Source organism: Eucyclogobius newberryi, unplaced genomic scaffold, assembly GCF_026437365.1.
Source record: "Eucyclogobius newberryi isolate DKJ021-1_F unplaced genomic scaffold, fEucNew1.0.hap1 SCAF_1, whole genome shotgun sequence".
NCBI classification, from domain to species: domain Eukaryota; kingdom Metazoa; phylum Chordata; class Actinopteri; order Gobiiformes; family Gobiidae; genus Eucyclogobius; species Eucyclogobius newberryi.
This window is the reverse complement of record NW_027315723.1, coordinates 29,325,476-29,344,968: the sequence shown is the minus strand read 5'-3', so window position 1 is coordinate 29,344,968 and position 19,493 is coordinate 29,325,476. Positions and strand designations below refer to the sequence as shown.

Here is a 19,493-nt window from a genome sequence, read left to right as displayed (position 1 = left end):
GTCTGTCCACTTGTATGACTGTCCACATGTGTGTGCACTTAATCCACATGTGTGTCCGTCCACTTGTGTGTGTGTCCACAGTTGGGCCGAGAGAGCAGGCAGTGAGGATGAGTCAGTGCTCTGCTGCTGGGTGCAGTGTGCCGGCTGGGCTGGGATACTTGGCCTTCTGTCTCGCAATAATCAAAGCGCAAAAGACAGCAGTCCGATTAATATTTCAGTTGCTGTGTGACACTTTGGTACAGTGCCGCCTACAAAGCTGCTATTGGCAAAGTGACAAACGGACAGTGTAGAAAGTGTGTGTAATTGGTCACATATTAGACACAACACAATACATGCCAGCAGGATGCAGTCCACCATCTCAGTGCGGCTGAAGATGGAAACTCGGACACCCCAGGGTCAGATATGTTGGTGTATTTTGTAGGGCTGCAACAATTAACCAACTAATCATGATTAGTCAACTACTCGAAAGTAATCGTAGTTGTTAGCTGGACTATACAGATTCTATAAAAATAAATAAAAAAAAGATTAAAGGTGCGGCCTGCACATTTCCTGTTGTGAAGTCTGCCACCTGCTTGTCTCCATGAAGAAGTTATTTAAGCCTGTAATGTCCCAAAGAGGGTGTTGCCTGTAATGTCCCAAAGAGGGTGTTGCCTGTTTCCATTAAGACAGATATGTTTAATGCCATATTGTGGAATATTTCAGACAAAACAATAACATCTCCATGGAGACAAGCAGGGGAAAGGTCCTCAACCAGAGAACATGTTATACCTTTTAAATCAAAATGGCTAAATAGAATAAACACGTTGCATCTAGAAGCATTCAGTCAGCACATTTTAACCTTTATTTGGTTGATATATATTTAAAAGTCTTAGTGTACAATGGAAATAATCTTTTGACTTGTCGACTAATCAAACAAGTAATTGTCGACATTGATAATCGATAGTTGCAGTTCTAGTTAGTATTCTAGTCATGCGGTCTTTATAAATCCGTCTGCTTCGCTCACGTTGCGTTACACACTGAAAACAGATGTTGAGTGAGCGACAAACACGATTGCCATTCACTGACCTTGAATTAAAATAGTGTTACTTCGTTCTGATCACCAAAGCTAACGGCTGGCCTGTGTAGCCTTATTCTCTACATACGGTAGGATGTTTGTCGTTTTTCATGTAGCTGGCTTTGCTGATTAACACAAGTGTGAATTTTAAACAAACATGCTGCAGGGGCTGACTATTTAACATCCATTTTGTGGCTATTTTACTCATTTATTAAATTCTGTTTAGTTTGCAACAATAAACAATATCTTCAGGACTGTAATTGATATTCCGCCGTGTCCCTGTTGAACATGCATATCAATTTCACCCGCATTTACACATTTATAATTTCTGTATGGATTGCCTTTTGGCCAGGATTGGAACTGAGTCCAGGAGTGTTTTGGATTAGCAAAGTACAACATATTGACCTTTCAGTTTTACTCCTGAACATATAACTCTAGTGATTTTTAATGAACCCAACCCTGCCGATTTTGAATTTGTCACCAGAATGCCTGAAAACAACATGACGTTCCCCATCACACATTTCCAGACGAGCAGCCGCAAAAGGCCGGGAGCTACGATCAATGCGCCGAAGCCTGGAGCGACTGAAAGATGACTTAGAATTAGTCGGGGGGCTCTTCTCAGCGTCGCCGTGCAGCCCTGTTTTGTTCTAGCACTCGACACTCGGATGCACACGCGCCTTTCTAATCACTCAGGTATTGCGGTGCGGCTGGCAGGGCTCTGACTCTTGCTGTGTTGGCACCTCTCCGGTAAGCGTCCTTGAAAGCAGGTCCTGGCTCCGCGGTTGTTGGCACGTTGCAGCGGTATCCGGGGCCAAGCTCGCGGTCTTACCTTTTGAAAAGATTTGTTTGATATTACAGCCAGAGGTGGGTCTGGGAGGCGGAGATTAGGAGGACAAAATGGGCTGTGATTGGATGATTGGATGAAGATGGGGCATGTGTCAGTGCACATAATGGTTCATTCAATGGTCCAATGTTTGACAGTGTATTGAATTTTTTTTTTATTTGTCTGGCTTATCTCAGTAACGATATTGTCACTCCAACAGAAATGTGCTAAAACAGGTATTTAAACCTATTAATTGAGCTGTAAGTATCAAACAAAGTTGAAGTGACATCTTTCCCAAAAGTGCGTAAATCTGCCTTTATACTCTTACTTGGAAGTCTACAACATAAGTTTTGTTGTTGTATTTTATGTTTGGTAATAAACCATATACTCAGTAGTCTTCAAGACAACATTCATGATATTTCATCACAAAATTGATTGTAGACCTTTTAGCTATTGTTCAAAATCACCACTTTCGCTGCATATTTACTTTTTTAAATGTGTAAAACATGTTAAACTTTATACAATAATATTATAGAATATTAAAACATAACTATAGATTAATGTAGGGAGAATTGAGGTAGCTTCCACCCAATAAAGCGTTCTTTTAAGCTGTTAATATATTCCCAATGTCCGTAAAATTAGATTAATCAACATTTTTGTAATGTTCTTGCAGAGGTTGAAATACAGTGTAACGTTTAGTGTTTCCATTACATTGTCCAGTTCAGTAGTGACAGAAGAGCAAGGTGAAAAGCTCTTGAGTCCAGATGCATGTGATTGCGTTTGAATATTATATTAAAAGCCCTTTGGCCGTGGCCGTGCCCCGTGAATGTGTTAAAGGTTAATTTGGCATTAGGTTACACTCCAGTAAAACACTCCTCTCTAACCACTTGGAGAGTGTAATACATAAAGCCATCTAAATGCATATGCTGGCTCCCATTCGCTGCATCCATTATTCATAGGAGCAGGAGAATCTAGTCTCAGAAGAAGAGAGAAAAGACTGAATGTTACAGTATTATCCATGTTTACCCTCAATTTAACTAATTAGGTTGATTAGGTTTTCACTTCTCAATCATTAAATGACACTAAAATACAGTCTGGCCATACGAATCTCAAAAATAATTCAGTTGAGTATTTAAATCACTTGAATAAATGAATGTTGTGGACTGGCATTAATATTTCCAAAAATAATTTCTAATCTTTGTAAGTTTCACACACAAAAAATCTGATTTGCAGACGATGGTTAAAACAAAAATATCCCGATATAATGCAGTGGTAATTGCTGATGCTATAAGTGAATGCAGAATGGTCTGAGTGTATGGGAAGGCAACTGTAAACCATTAACACAATGAAATGGAGGTTACATCATTATCCAGTGTTAATATTTATCCACTGCTTATTGCTGTTTTTTTAATGTTCCGTCTTATATATCCCAGGCTGAAATAGGTCATTGTTTTGTCTTTGATGCTGTATTTTTCTTCACCCACTCATTACATGTTAGGAAAGCAACCCTCTATTGATTTGAACTCAAGGATGAAAGCCCCAAAAGTATAAATTATTTATCAATACATGTATGATGCAAACAACTCATCCGCATCAGCTTTGCAGTTTTCTCAGTTTGTGTCCGGAGTATCCGATAACAACCCAGTGCAACAAAAAAACTCCATGTTTACATGGAAGAATTGATCCGATGCTGCAATGGATAGTCTGTAGTTTAGATGGTGTGTTCGGATTGAACTGTTTTCATAGCGAGTATGGTCAATATGTCCAGTCTAGTGACAACAACAGGCTTGCAGTGCGTGGACGAGGACAGTTTGCTGTTCTCAAGTAATAATAAATAAAGGGGGTTTATTATAGCACATTTTATCCTTAAACTTGATGGGCAAAAAAGTCTGGATTCCAACCACCTCGCACCACCCAACTTGTGGGATGGACAGGTGCATTAGCCAATCAGAGAAGCCTTTGGTCCACCCCCAATCCAAATAAATATGGCGGCTTATGCAAGAATGAAGATGTTTGAAATGAGACTAATAAGAATCACACAAAAGACTGAGCAACATTATCACATTATCTCTGAACTATGCAAGAATGTTTAGAGATGTTTTGCATTTAAATGATGAATTGTTGAGAAACTGTTGTGATTGGTTCCACATCAATCTTGTGGAAACACTTAATTCTGTGTGAGTTGGTCACCAGAACCTATAGATTTTATTTTTTATTTTTAAAGGATTTTTTTTTGGCCCGTATACTTCATTAGACGGGACAGTATAGCATGAAATGGTGGTGAAGAAACTTGACTTAACTTAAAAAGAACAATCCACTTGGCTGGAGTAACTGCAAAATAACAGATCTCGTGGAGCTTCTGAAATGATTATCTTTTAAATGTGATCTTTGAAAGGAACAGCGGTGACCCAGCAATAGGTGATTCAGGTGAGGGGCAAAGTGCCGGTGCGAACCAAAAGTCGATCTTTCGCTCTTCAAAGTTGTACTTCACCTCTGCCACGTGTTGTGAATATGATAAAACATACATTTGATGTTTTTAATCCAAAATGTTCTCTCTATATGTGACATTTAAAAGCTCCTCTAAGCCATATAAATCCCATGCACTTGTACAGCACTGCTTTACACTCAATCTGGACTTATAGTTAGATGATGGATGGCACATATTGGAAAAAGGATGAAGCCGGTGAGAAATTGCTGAAGAAAAAAAGAAAAAGAAAAACCCTGTTAAACTTGACTGTGGACTTAAAGTTCAAGCCTACAGGTGAACACTTGACTCTTGGGGTGACAGACTTAACCATCTGTCTCCCCCTCACTACATGATAGATGATCCCTGTTACTACGGCGTCATACCACTCCAGAACATTGCGGCGCTTGGAGTGGAGGCTAGAGACGGCGAGAAGAGAGGAAATTACCACGGGCTATATTTGATGTGTAGAGCGGTAGACGGGCTGCGGGGCGTCTGTTTCGATCGGAGCTGCTCGCTGTAATTGGCCAAGTGGGGTTCAGCGAGCTAGCACGTTAGCATCTGCCGATCCATCGCTATACAACACACTACGACTTAATGCACTGGTTTCCAAGAGGAGGAGGTGAATGACAACCATTGGGGGGGGGGGACTAGTGATGGACCACGTTGTAACATACAGAAAGTACTAATATTGTCCTTATGGTATCGTAATCAGTATTGAGCATCAGGCATAATATTATTCCTTAGTATCAAATTCGAATTTTAAATGTAAATGTGACAAATCTAGTAGGATGCGCACAGTACTGGATTGGTTACTTGTTGGATATCTGTTCCAGTATCCTGTTTGGGCATTAAATGTACTTAGTAGGATGAATGTGATTTTATGTAATTACTGGCCCAGAGAGTCTCATAATGTTGATATTTTATTTAAAGCTGTTCGGTAGTTACTTGAAGAATAAGTGTAAAGTAATGATTAAACTGCATTTAACATAGGGGTGGCCTAAACATGTATATCACAATTTTCCGTGTCCGATATCGATTTATATTTGATCATGATTAACTCTATATCCTATACTATATGCTATATCTATATATAGTATTTCCTTGAAGAGGTAACTTAAGTGATCTGCTGGAAGTTTGCGCATTATTGAAATTGGTTGAAATCCCTCTCTCAGACTATTGACGAGGAGGACAATAGGAGTGGGTGAGAAAATGTGTCTTTGTTAAGCATAAAGCTGCATTCAAGAGAAAATGCATGAATCCAAATATGGTGATTTGACTGAAATAGCACATAGTCACAGGAATGAGATCACAATTTGATTTTTATCACCATTTTTCGCATTCCTAGTCTAACATGCCATTATATCATTCATTCATAGTCATCAATGCGTCCAATCTGTCCTTTGACAATTTACAGTGTGTCCTTACTGCACGGAACATTTAGTCCTGATGCAGCACGTGTGGTCCTCATCACAGTACATCATTTTTAAGGCGTTGGACTTGATTGCACTGATGTTTATCTTATTCAAACCACAAACACTAAAATAATAGCAATCTTCAAAATCAATTCCCGGAGCGGCCCTCAGCCCACTTGTCATTTGCGGAGACGCCCTGTTGAGTGGTGCACGACGCCTGTTGGAATATAATCCCATAACTGGCTTTGCATTGCTATCACAAAGAGACGAGCCGCGAGTTAAGAATCCTGCTAAGCCGCTAATGGAAATAAGACTATTAGGCAGATTTACGGCGATCAGCATCCTATAGATTGATCCTATAGAAACGTTTGTCAGGTCATAAATGGGGAACACCTCATTCCTTTTCTTGTCGTGCCTCCATCATCTATATTCATTAAGCGTCTCTCTCACCGCTCCGTCCTCTCTTACATGTCCCGTAGCCTGCGCTCTCCCCATACTGTATGCAGTGATATTATCCCAACTCTGGGCCATATCTGCTGAGTCGACATAGCCTACACTCTCCTATCTCCTCCTCTCTTATCCCTCCTTCCTCTCCACACTTTGCTCCCTCTCAATCCTCAGAATTCCCAAACCTCGATTCAGTCCCAAGCCCCCCATCTTCCCTACTTTCCCTTTCCTCATCTCTGCCTGTGCCTCGCGTCCAGTGCAGTAACTCTGTGGCTCTAAAAATAGATGATGTCTTGGGTTATTAACACCCTTGTACTGGGCAGGAACTGGCCATGCTCCAGCAAAGCACCCTCTGCCTTCAACGGACAGAGGAGCTTTGACACTCGGTTTGCTTGCTTCATTTGGCTAACTCCCAAACTAATTCACGCTACCCTTCTGTCTCAACAGCGCTGTCGCTCCATTACTGTAATAGCCGCGTTGCCATTTGATCTATAAGCACCGTCTAAGGTCAACACAAGATGAGAAGTCATACATTTTTCAGTCAATGTAATAGAAGCCATTCAAAGATAATGTTCATGGTTTTATTATTTAAAGTAGGATTCTTACTATGCAAACAGGGTGGATTTTTACTGCGTGAAAGAATGGGCAGTGCCAGTTTTAGAAGCACAAAGAATAACAATACGTCAGTGGCTGGCACCAAACTTGATAATGAGTGTTTTTTTAAATGCAAATTGTTTCTAAAGGCGGCTGTGTGTTGAGTCATCTCTCCAAATGAATCTTGGATGTCGACTCTGTGCTGTAACTTCCTCTTTGTTTCTCTGTTTATTCCAAAAAATACCTGCATTAGAAAAAAATGATTGAATAATGAGTTATTCAGTGATTTCAACTAAGACCACCTTTTCACCAGCTTTTCACCACGTCCCAACGGTCTTCCCTCATTATTAACTCAACTCTGATTGTATTTCTATTGATCCATTCATGTCTGAGTTATGCTGTACACATCCTGCAATCCAGGCTTGAATGCTCCAAAAAATTATATTTTCACTGGCCTGCTATTATTAAAAAGTTCAGACTCTGGGTCAAACATGTAGTGTTGAAAAGTGCAACGTAGACATTTTATCAACATAATCGTGTAAATTAAATTGACTGCTTGTTATTGTGAAATTTTACTACACAAATTAAAAGTCAATGGACCCGATTCTATTACTAAGCAGTTTTAGATATATTTTGCAGTTTACAATGAACACAAGGTAAATAAATAAGTTTGGTAACGTGTAACACCCCAAAAACCTGATAAATCACCACTGATTACACCGAAGGTATTATTAAGCTGAATTGAACTAATAAAGCACTGCTGAGATGATTACACTCTCGATATTATAAGTGATGCAGAATATAAGGGACATTCTTATACCTATCTGCTATGACCAAACCAGGCCTGGATACAGTGGCTCAAGGAGAATGAACAGGAATAGCTCATGTTGGATATCTTTGGAGATAAAGTGGACAGCTGAAGATGGTTTTGGTCGCGTGCAGAGGAGCCGTAGTGAATAAATGGGTTGCTGCCCGACAGATGGTCTATAGTCCAAAACGCTGAACATAGTGATGGAGGACTTGGTGTTGGTTGGTGAGAGATGTGGATGATGATGCTGGGGACGGGAGCTGCGAGATCCTAGTTTTTCTGGCCCCAATTGTCAAATCGCAAAGGTTTCAAATGTTTTTGTCGCACTTCCTTTTTTTGCCACATTTGCTGAAAATTTAGTTCTTGTGTTAGTCTTTTCTCGAATGATAATGCTTCTGGACACGTGTAAAGAGTGCATAGGGAACGAAAGAATGTGCAAATCTTCAATGTGCAACGTGGGAAAATGTCCATCCATACTGGAGATGTGGTTGAAACGGTCCACATCAGTGAAATTGCCTTCCTTTGGACTTCTTCCCTTTAAGCTATATACTGCACACACACAATACATTTTAGCACCACATATTACTCTAAACATTTATAGTCCAAGCCACCATTTCAAGATTTCACCTGTTCAATCCCGTGGCGCTGCTAATTTGTTTGTGCGACGTGCCCAACAGCAAACATTGAACTGTGCACCTCTGCAAATGGCCATTATCACGAATGTCATCACCGTGAATCTCGGGGACAGGGAATTTAATGGATATAGGGAGTCTGAGCGTGGGGCTTTGCCAGGTTTTAACTCTGCGGGCTCACGTAGTTAAACGGTTTGCCTGCATAATAAATCACACATGTCACGGGGGAGTATTTATGCGACGACTGCATTAAACAAATGAATCTTCCGCCGCCTGCAACTTTTTTTTCTACCCGCGCGTTACCCCAGTGTTATTGTGTGGCTTGAATTAGCATATGCAGATATTCAGGAGGGGTCGGGGGACCGGGTCTGCCTGCGCGTGTCAGTGATGTATTTGCCTACACCTGAATGCCTGTGCAGAGGGAGGTGAGAGCGAGCAGTCCAACAAACAAATTAGCACCGAGAAGTCATAAGGGTCTGTTTAGTGCGACAATGTGGAAATCTCTTAAGCTCAGAGGGTAAAGACCTGTAGTTTTAGCTTACTGGCAATCCAAGCTTGACTGGTGTTAGGTGTTGTCCTCATTTCTGGAGTAAGGACTGGTTTGTACTTTAGAAAATGTAAAATGTACAGTGTTATGTAGGAGTAAGTCATTCTGCTGGAAATGATGATCTTTATTAACAACTGTTCTTTTTCTTCGTACATTTTAAAGGTGCACTAGTACGTTTTTTTGGTTGGGGGTCCAGCACCTGCTTATATCCATGTAAATGTTATTGCGTTGCATGCACTGTTTTTGGAATCACATTCGATCATGCAGTGTTTTTACGGCTCAGAGATGACTTCCAAAACGTGCATTTTTAGTGTAAATGGAATCGCCTCTCCATAGATCTGACCTTTAAGTTGTTCTGGTGGCGTCGCCTGCTTGACTCCATGGACTTGGACAAGTTTAACCTGTCACAGTGGTACATTCCGGGTATTTCCATGGAGACGAGCGGCCCCTCCAGCAGAAAAGTTACATTTTGTGTAACAAACGCCCAGTTTGTTGTTGTTGCGAATTGAAATTTTAAGTATAGTTGATTGTTCCGGCTTTCGATTAAGTAATATTTTCAGATGAAGGTCAAGAGATTCACAGTCTTTACAAAAAAAGCATCCAACATTTTTTGGGGATATGCTCCACAAACCTGACATCAAACACTTTCCGTATCTATTAAATCTCTATTAAATCTCTTTTGCTGATTTATGCTGACAGAAGTCGTTGAACTCTTTGCCTATTTTGTTTCATGTGACTAGGCCCAGCAATTCCCGACATAATAACCATAAACGAGGTCAAAACATCTGCATTGTGACAATTAAACGGCCCATTCTACCACATAATTCTAACCCATCTCCAGCGCAGGGAATGACGCCCCGGCTCAAAACCGATCGTCGTTTGCTCTCCTACATCGCTGCACATGCTTGTTCATTGCTTTTTTTCGTGCGTGTCCTTCTTTGATGTTAATTCTTATGCTCAACTCCTCGCACTTTTATCAGTTCAGGAATATACCACACATTTATTCAGGTTTTGCCATCATGTATTGCTTCTTTAACTGAGTTCTTGCCATAAACTGAGTGTGCAAAGGTGGCTCACTTCTATCATATCCAGGTAGCAGTGGATCCGAGTTCATGGCTACAGGACCGCTAAAAGAATGAAGACTTGGTTCCCTCAGCGACCCTCAAAGATGATGTAAACAGCCCGAGGTGATACTACAGACTGGGGACTGTGTGGTGAGAGAGAGGGGCTCAAGGAGAGGCAATAGAAATATACATGTTGACTCGTAGCGGTGGAATATACAAGCGTAAGTGCTGGCACTTTGGTTGTTGTGATTAAGTGGTTAGCTCCAGGCAACACAACGAGGATTTTAGCCAACAGAACGCAAGCGAAACTGTACTTTAAAAGGTAATGGTTCAAGATGGAGTTGGCGATACTGACAGATATTTTCCGAAAGCGTCAGGAATGCGCTGAAATGTGTCTGCAAATGTTGTTGAGGTTCAAGTATCGCACAAAACGTGACCAGACCATAAATAAACCTCAAAAGAGAAGACATATCACATTGCGCTCTTGTTTTGGAGATTGCACTATAGATGTTTCGGTTTCTTTTTGAGCTCATGTTCAATAGCTTTAATTATAGCCAATACAATCAATATTCTGATTTAACATATCTCCAAAACAACAAATGCAATATCATACAAGTTTTCAATCATCTCTAATCACTTTAATTCGAATTTAAGTATTCATAAAGCCAGTAATGGACAGTGAGATGATTTTTGCTGTGTAGGTCCAAGATTCTGTCATTGTTTAAGACAGAACCTGCTTTGGAGACGTCGATGAGGATATTTTTTGCTGTCGGATCATTCTGAAACCATATCTGTCACTAGACCAATGCACTGCTATTAAACCTAAAAAATGAGGCTATTAAACGTGAAAACACAAGAAGACATGGCTTGAAATTGACTGGCAGTGATTTTTTTCCCATTTAAACCTTTATTGTATTACCTGTATGCTCTTGTTTTCTGTGTAAAGCAGTGTCCAGTGCAGCCCCACCCTCGCTCATTCTCTCTCCTCTCCTTTTCTCTCTCTCTTCTTCCCTCACTACCCCTCCCCTCTCCCTCCTTCACCCCCCTGCCTCTCTCTCTCTCTCTCTCTCTCTCCCTTCTTCTCCCTTTCCCCGGCGGACTGATGTACGACCGTGGTTGTGGCTTGGACGTCACTGGCTGCCTGACGTCACAGCAGTGGCTTGCAGCAAACGCGCTCTCTGCCGCTTTTGGCGTTTCTCTCGCGGGGGTTTTGTCTTTTACTCTTCATCCTCCATTAATCAGCTCTTTCCTTTCCGCTCGCCGCGCCTTTGTCTGCAGCTAAATGTAACGGAGTGCTGGTGAAACTAACTGGTCTCATGATGCAGCGGTCCACATAGAACAAACAAGCGGCGTTTTAGCTTTATACGACCTGCAAAGCAAAGCAGGTTGTGTTCATACGGATAGAACCAGGTACTGGACATATCTGTATGCAGAGTATATGGGCACAGTTTGCTGCTATAATGAGCTGTTTAACCTTGAATAGACATTATTACACACACAAATTTTGGATCCTGGATCATGTTGAACTGTGAAATTTTATAAACTCAAATTGTGAACTGCAAAATGTTTTCTGTTATAATGGATTCTTCAGAGTTGTGGAGGCTCATGACTATTTTTTCATTATTTTACTTGCCAGAAATGCTTAAAATGTTACCTGTCAGTTGCAGACTACTTACTTATTGTCATTTTACGTTGTAGTTTTCATTTTACGTTGTCGTTTTCAAATTAAGTTTCATAACATGTGTTTTTAGATACAAACGTACCTGCCATAATCACCGAACACATTCTCGCTGCACTGATCTGTTTGGGCCGGTTTATTAGCAGTTCAATGTGGTGTTTGGACAAACCTCGAGCTCATAGTTAATATAAAATGCACTGGTTTAAAGAGTAAAATACATTGAAATTAGATGTAGTTTGTCTCTGTATATTTTGTGGTTGTAATACTGCGTTCCCATCGTCCTCGGAGTGATGTTTTCTCTTAGTTTCTGTGTTCCAATCCTCAAATCGGAAAAACAATTACCAGTAACGACTCGGTTAAGTAATAGACTCAAGGAAAGTGCTCAGATCAACCAAGAATACTGGAACACACCATAAGTATCCGTCAACTTTGAAAAACCTTGTCCAGATGATCTTGACTCTTGATCTATATCAGTACTAGTGTAAGAGGTCCTATTTTTACTGTCTACATTTGCTTGTGTTTTTATTGGTATTGAGTATCAAGACTTTTCTTTATCAAAAATGGGTTGTAAATGGGAGTATCATGACTGAACTTGTATGCACAACATTTGACACACTCTGCAAATGGTTACAAGCAAGTAAAAGGTCTTTAACTTTCAAATGTTTTATCTATTGCTCAAAAATGACTCTCGTTTGTCCTAAAAGTCTCCAGTTGAAGTGGAAAATGTGGTCTCAGAGTGAATTATCAAGAACTTTGTCTCGGGAAGAGCTCAGAGCAGTTTTATGCGAGTTGACAGGACACGAGGATGACCCAGTTTTGCTCATGCGCCGCGCTCTTGCTGTCTTCTCGTCTTGTTTAACGCCGCCTGCGGTCAGTATGTCCAGGCCCCCACGTCCAGCCCCCCCCACATCCAGCCCCCCCACATCCAGCCCCCCCGCCTGGGAAGAGAGGAGAGGGAAAAAGACGGAGAACACACTTTTCAGCAACTTTTGAGACGTCTCCCACTGAGGATGTCCCATGTGGTAGAGCTCAAATGTGAGTTGTAGAGCAGAAGTGGAGAGTCGGGTTTAGTTTTAGTTTAGGGATCGTTTGAGGTGGCCGGGACAAAGTGGTATTCACAGTTTTATAATATACAATGATGCCTTTATAATATTGTGAGTCTTGTTTTGAAAGATATGCAAAATTTAAATATTGAGTATAATGGTTATAGTAAAAAAGAGCCAATTTAAAAACAATTGTTTCACATCATTTCAATTAAGGGTATAAGAGGATACTTCTTCCCTTATGTGATTCATTTGACTGACATTTCACATTTTTCTGACTATCAAACCTCAACAAAAATATTAAAGACATGTTTCAACACATTTCTGTTGGATTTCAGCGCTCCGAGGAAACTGCTGTTGTGATTTTTTTCAGCTAAAATGCAATTGTAGAAGCGAGTGTAGAACGAGCAGTATTGGTAGAGGCAGACTGGTTAAGAGTTCAATTGAAAAACTCTACTGCACTGTATAATCACTATCGGAGCCACACTTTATCTGCTGTTTATTCTGTCCACGTGCTGCACTGTACACAGTCGTAGCCAGTTATTGGATTATAGTATTGTGGCCTTTTATTTACACTTCAGATTTAAGTCTATTTTTTATTGTCATTTACCTTTATCTTATATTAGCATGTTTCTATAAAGCTGCTGTTCCTGAACCGTGCGTCAGATTAGATCTGCCTACTGTATATGCAACACCGGACTAGACAAATGCATGTTCTCTCTATCAGATCTGCGAAGAGGCGCAATAGAATGCAAGTTTTTCAATGTTCATGCTACAACAACTCCTGTAATGGAATCAAGATATAGACTTATTGGCATCTAGTGGAACATTTCACGCAAACCCATCACCAGAAAGATTCCACAGCGCCGCTTTAGAAAACACTACATACACATTTGCTGCTATAGAGCACTTCTTTCTCTGATAAGTTTCTCTTTTTGTGCGTAAACCCTGTCAGAAGCCAATAATTTGAAAACAACCCCACAGAAATTGAAATGATGTTATTTCTTGTTGTGCCGTGAAATTGAGCCAATGACACAGCGCCGGCAGGAAATGCAAATTTAAGGAAAGACATATTTGAGAGGGCTGTAAACGGCTGCACAGTGCCCCCGCAGTTCACTAAGACAAATGTAACACTTACACGCTCGGGATGTGCACTTAATAACATCAGATAGTGGGAATGGCAAAGTCGGGCTGAAATGACAGGAAATGTGACAGGGCGGTGATGCCTAATTCACTTGTAATATGGTGTGGTCAATGTGTGCTCAGCGATACCGGAGCCGTGGCAGTGGTGAAGCGTCTGACAGATGGAAGGCGGTGCTGTGGGAGCTGTAGACATTAAAGTGCCTATGACAGGTTTGGACTTTATTTGGTCTATTTACCCCTGTTGTAAATATGAATTATTCTTTACACCTGGTACTTGTGGAGAAAAGTAAAAAAATCTGTAGAAAATGACAGGAATTGACATCACACTAGGGACAGGCATTCCAGTTGATGCAGAATTTACACAAAATAAACTACTTTTTTGACATTCTAAACATAATTCAACAAAACTAATTTGCTTTAACATATTTTCATTTGTCAAATAAAGAAGAATTGTGCCATCAGATGAGTTTTTTCCCAGTGTTTGCTGGTAATTTCCTTGTGTGATGTCATCAATTACAAACAGGAAGTGAATTTATAAACCTAAAGAATAAGCTCTCCATTTTTATATTTTTAGCAACTTTTTGAATATATAAAACATTCACTGCATTTTAGTTCAATGAGTCGTCCAACCTGTCAGAAGCACTTTAAATCATTAATCAGTCTTAGTCTACCACATTTTGTATTTGACAAATTCTTTTACGGGATTTGAAAGGATTTATAGTCATAAATAACAGCAGAAAGGAGGAAGCATGGACTAAGTAAACTTGAGATATGGGAGTGAGTTGAGAGTTTAAAATGACTATTTAACAGACACATACACTGTTTACTTGTGGTTTCCAGAATAAATATGTTTAATTGTGCAATCTTCAGTAATCTCCTGGTTTTGTTTGTGCATTTTGAGTTCAGATACATGGTCAAAATATAGATACTACCAGTAAATAGTTTGTTCTTTGGCCAGCGCCACACCCCTTTTAATTGCCTAATTGATGCACAGAACATGTCTTTTGTTGACCAAGGATTTCTTTAGTCGACAACAGACCTAGTATTTGCTAGTGAAAAACGCATAATATCGTTTTGATGTTCCTTTGGTTTGTAATCATTTATGTTTAGTTTTGGTTGCTTTGCTCTGATGTAATTGTCTGTTTTGTTTTTAGCTGTGAGAATTTCTACTTTTCAAAGATGAAGGAGACTATATGATCCAGCTTTTTGGGGTCAATGACGGATCAAATGAGGCACGAGGAGCTTTTACCCATAATCAAGAATATCCGTGGTTCACATCACAGTCTCGAGTCTCTCTAAACTATAAAATCTACGGTTCATTTCCCAATCTTGAGTCTTATTTGTGAGACTTTTATTTAGCTGTAAAAAGCCTAAACAAGTTCCGACTTGCTACACGCTGCGCTGCTTCAGGGGAGGTCACACATGAGCGCGGACTTAACAAACCGCTCAGAATAAATACACGGCAGATAAAACGACAATACTGAATTCCGAATACATTTCTGACGGTTTAGTGATGAGAAAATGTGAGGAGAATGAAAAACGATTCGTGCGGCCTTCATTGAGTCCCTGCATCGGAGTGATTTTAGACCTGCGTTGACCTTTCGCGGCGGGGCAGTGCTTTCGAGCAAAAGGAGCTGGAGGACGGTGGTCATTGTAGGTCAAATGTAAAGACCAGTGGGTGTGTGTCCTCAAATGCCGCTGCTAGTGACTGAGCAGTATATTTAGCAACAAGGAATGAAAGTAATGAAGTCATGATGAAACACTATATTTTGTACGAACATTCAAATTCTTATAGATATTGTGCTAGGGCTGTCAACAAGAAGAAAACAAATACTCGGGTATTGATTGCAAGATTATTCAGTTCATCGATTATTAGGATTATTTAGGTCACAATATAATCATGAGGACTAAAAGATAACAAACAAACGAGTGATGCAGCTGTTTATGTCATGTTTGCTTTATTTTATGATTCAGAATGTTTGATGTCATGAAGCTGGTCACCTTTTGAGGTGTTGTTATGTGTCAGAATGAAAGAAAATTAAGTATTTCATGGTCTGGCCATGGTTTCTCTGGAATCAATAGTCGTCCTTAATCGGGATGTTTCTTCTCACAATAATCATAATTAATACACTGACATTTTATATTGTGACATTCCGTTTATTCTGGTGCAAATCCAATATTAAATGTGGTGCCAAAAATAGCTACTCATAGTTTTAAAATGGTCTTGATCAATACCGTAACTAGTATAAGACCACATTGTAATCAAGCAACTATTATTTCAAGGTTTTTTTGTAATTTAAAATGTAAAAAAGATGACATACATGTTGGATCAAAATTGGTATTGGGCTTTTTCCTTAGTATCGAAAGAGTTTGAAATGTTTGTGTTGTAATATGACTTAAAAAGACCCTAAATGTAAAGCTGTGTAATTGTGCAAATCAAAAGCATGGATCAAAAAAAGCATGGATCCATTCAATACTCCTCGCTGCAGGTCTCCAGCTCGAGCCAAGAGAGGAAAGGTGATTTTATAGCTTATTATGTACCTAAGAGTTCTGCACACTGTAGCACTTTGCCGCTTCCCTCTGACACCTGCCGACAGTGTATTGTAAAGCTTTGAGTAAAACTACGATTGCGCTGACTCAGATGTCGCATAAAGGATGCTAATGATTGCCGCTGTGGTGTCTTAAAGTCTGCCCCGGGCCTGCTTTGGCTGGGATCCACAGAGCTGCTGGATTTGCACTGGTCGTGGGCATCAGGGGGCTGGGAGCTGTAGTCCTTTAATTACCTGTCCGGTCGGGGAAAAGTTAAGCCTAATTCACCTGAGGCACTGAGAGCGGATTACACACAGAGGAGAGGCGGGTCTGGTTAAAAGCGTCATGTTTTATGTGAAGGTAAGATGTGTTTTTGACCTGTTTTTTTACATTGGGTGCATTTGATAGCCTGTGAGTGATAATAATGCTTTGAGTTTATATAGCACCTTTTAAGATACCAAAGCCCTTTATTATGCATTATTCCTTCAGGTGTAGACGCCATGAGCCCCCCAGCCACTGGTCTGCACCGGAATAGCACCTGGTAACACCCAGCGGTTTCCCCATCCCAGTACTAACTATGCCCAATCCAGTTTATCCTCCGACATCAGAGTACAGATGTCCTGTAACTGTCCTGAAACTGAAAGAGAAAAAAGAAGAAGAGGAAAGTAGTTTCTTACACTGCAGATGTAAATGTTGCTTCATAGAGGTGCTGGTTTAATCCTCTCTCTGTCGTTGTTATATATTTCTATCTAGCGTTGAATTGGCCCTATAGTGGATGTGAATTGTTGGGTTGCAAATCCAATATTTTGGCCTTAGGCTTTCTTGTCAATCTTTATATAACGTGGATATGCTCAAAAGTATGCTTTAGAAGTGGATGAATTGATAATAATACTGTAAAGAGAGAGAAGATTAAAAATTAAAAGGAACAAAAATGATGTTGTAAACCCAATTGTATTTCTTCTCTATAGTGGGTAATGTTTCAGTCATTTCACATTTGTCAGACCTCCACTTATTTCAAGACTAATTTAAATGCATTTTTTGTTGGATTAACAAAATATTGTCTGACCAGATTTATCAGGATACTGCCAAAAATATTGGTATCACTTTTGCCAAAATTGCTCACTCATGGTTTTCTTAATTCACTGCATAGCATAAAGTGGAGCTATTTCATCCGTCACTAAAGGCATCACAAGGTCAAAAATGTGAACTAAATTACAATGAATTGAAGGAAATCTCAAGGAACTACTGTAAAATGAATGTCTTTGTTATTTCTGTCCTTGGCTGTGTTCAAATGGCCTGTCCTGGCTTCTTTATTAGCCGGCCTGGCCTCCCTGCTCTATGGGAATGATTACATACGTTTCTACTTAATGAGCGAGCTGCCGCTGTCTGTCTGAACAGCTGAAGGGGCACTTTGTTACAGCGCCAGAGAAGAACCTGATTATCGGTGTTCGAATTAGACTTTGCCTTGGTCCTACTCTTTCCATTACCAACATGCAATTGTTTTTTATGCTTAATTAAACCTCTCTCTTTGCTTTGTCGTCCGCTTCGTTTTCTACCTTTTTGTTTTTCGCCTATGTAGATGAAAGCCGCCCATTACCGTGCATTCATTTGGATGTCGCAGCATGGTCCCTACTCTTTTGTAGCAGGAAAGGCATTGTGGGTAAATTGCAACAGCTGGACACCACCTTCCTCCATTACTAATCATGAGCAATATGGCCCCGCTAAGTGACCACCCTCCACCTCTGCCGTAGGAGTCGCAGAGGAACAAAGAATGGATATAATCGTCTTCTCTCCCAGAAGAGGAAGTGCTGTCGGTGTTTAATACGGTGCATCTTTTATCAGAGTCATCGATCTCTCTTCAGTCGTGTCCTTCAGCTGCATTGTTTACCCATCTGCTTTTCAAGAGTCCAGTCCTGATCTGCCCAATCTGTTTTGATAGAAATCTTCATTATTTTTCTACTAATGCTAGAATTCTAATGTCGTGGCTTTAATCTTTTGAGTGCAATAATGTATTTACAGTCTTAATGGAGTCACTAGGCTTTGCAGTGATACTTTTTTTTGGAGAAAATTTGCATTTCCCATTACCAGGCAAATTGATTTGCACGATTTTTTGCATGTTTTAAAATGTATCTCTCAGTCAAAGTAGGTTTCATAAGTGATGATGGGGAGATATATTTAGTAATATTTTTAGCCTCATATGCTGTACAAAGTTATATGCGTATTCTACTGGTTATTTATACCCTACTTCACATCTAAACTTATAGACCTAAAGGGGTGCTGTGCCCGAGTGGATAGCACACGTGCGTCTCTCCACTTGCAGTGTATTATTTATACTATATATATAGTGTATTATTTATTTTTTAGTTGGCAGCAGCTGCACTAAACAACTACTTACTAAATAAAATAAATAAATTGTGATAAAAATGCATTGCGTAGTAATAGTATTTGTAGTAGCTGTAGTTTTAGTAATAATGTAGTTATAAGCAATTTACAGCAGTAAGTGACAGTACTTGTAACGGTATCTGTATTTTTACTTGACACCTTTTTGTAATACATATTTGATTTGCCCCTCCCTCTATATTACATAATTACATCACATATACTTTGAACAAATGTATAAATATACCATTTACTTTGCTGTGATGGCCTTGGGAAACCTGAAGTCAGTCATTACCTGCTTGAATGTCTGTATGACCTCGTGATGCTGTATGAACCTTGTCTGATATTTGAGTCATTGCCTGAACCAGCACAGCCCCCAGTGCTTATAAACGGCCCATCATTGGTTTATTTTGAGGCATAGGGATCATAATAAGGTAAAGGGGATGATTATAGTCGGCAATAGAATAATATCTGCCTCTTCACATGAATCATATGCATCTGAGCAGTTGAGGTCATGGTCCAGCTCGCTACATGCAGATAAATATAGAAAGGGTATAAAGGGTATAATATGTGATAATGGCCATTGGATAATTGGTTATATATGCTAAAAAGGGTGAACAAACTATGCTGAGGGTAACGTATTGTACCACTTCTGCTAAATATAAATAACCTTAGTGAGCTAAGTATTTTTTAATGGATTCATTGTTGGCTATATCCATAATCTCCATAAATTGTAACTTAATTAGATCACATTTACACATTATGACTCCAAGCCAGTGTATACACATTGTTTTGAAGCAATGTTAAGTATTCATTTTCGAAAATAAGTTGTGGTTGTCCTTGTAACAACCTGAATCTTGCCTGATTTGTCAG

The 19,493-nt window shown here is 39.9% G+C and overlaps 1 protein-coding gene across 4 annotated transcripts in view; it reads left to right on the top strand.

Annotated features, from left to right (window-relative positions):
- stxbp5a (syntaxin binding protein 5a (tomosyn)) overlaps nucleotides 1-19,493 on the top strand; it is a 129,967-nt gene that overhangs the window by 32,812 nt on the left and 77,662 nt on the right. The window lies entirely within an intron of this gene.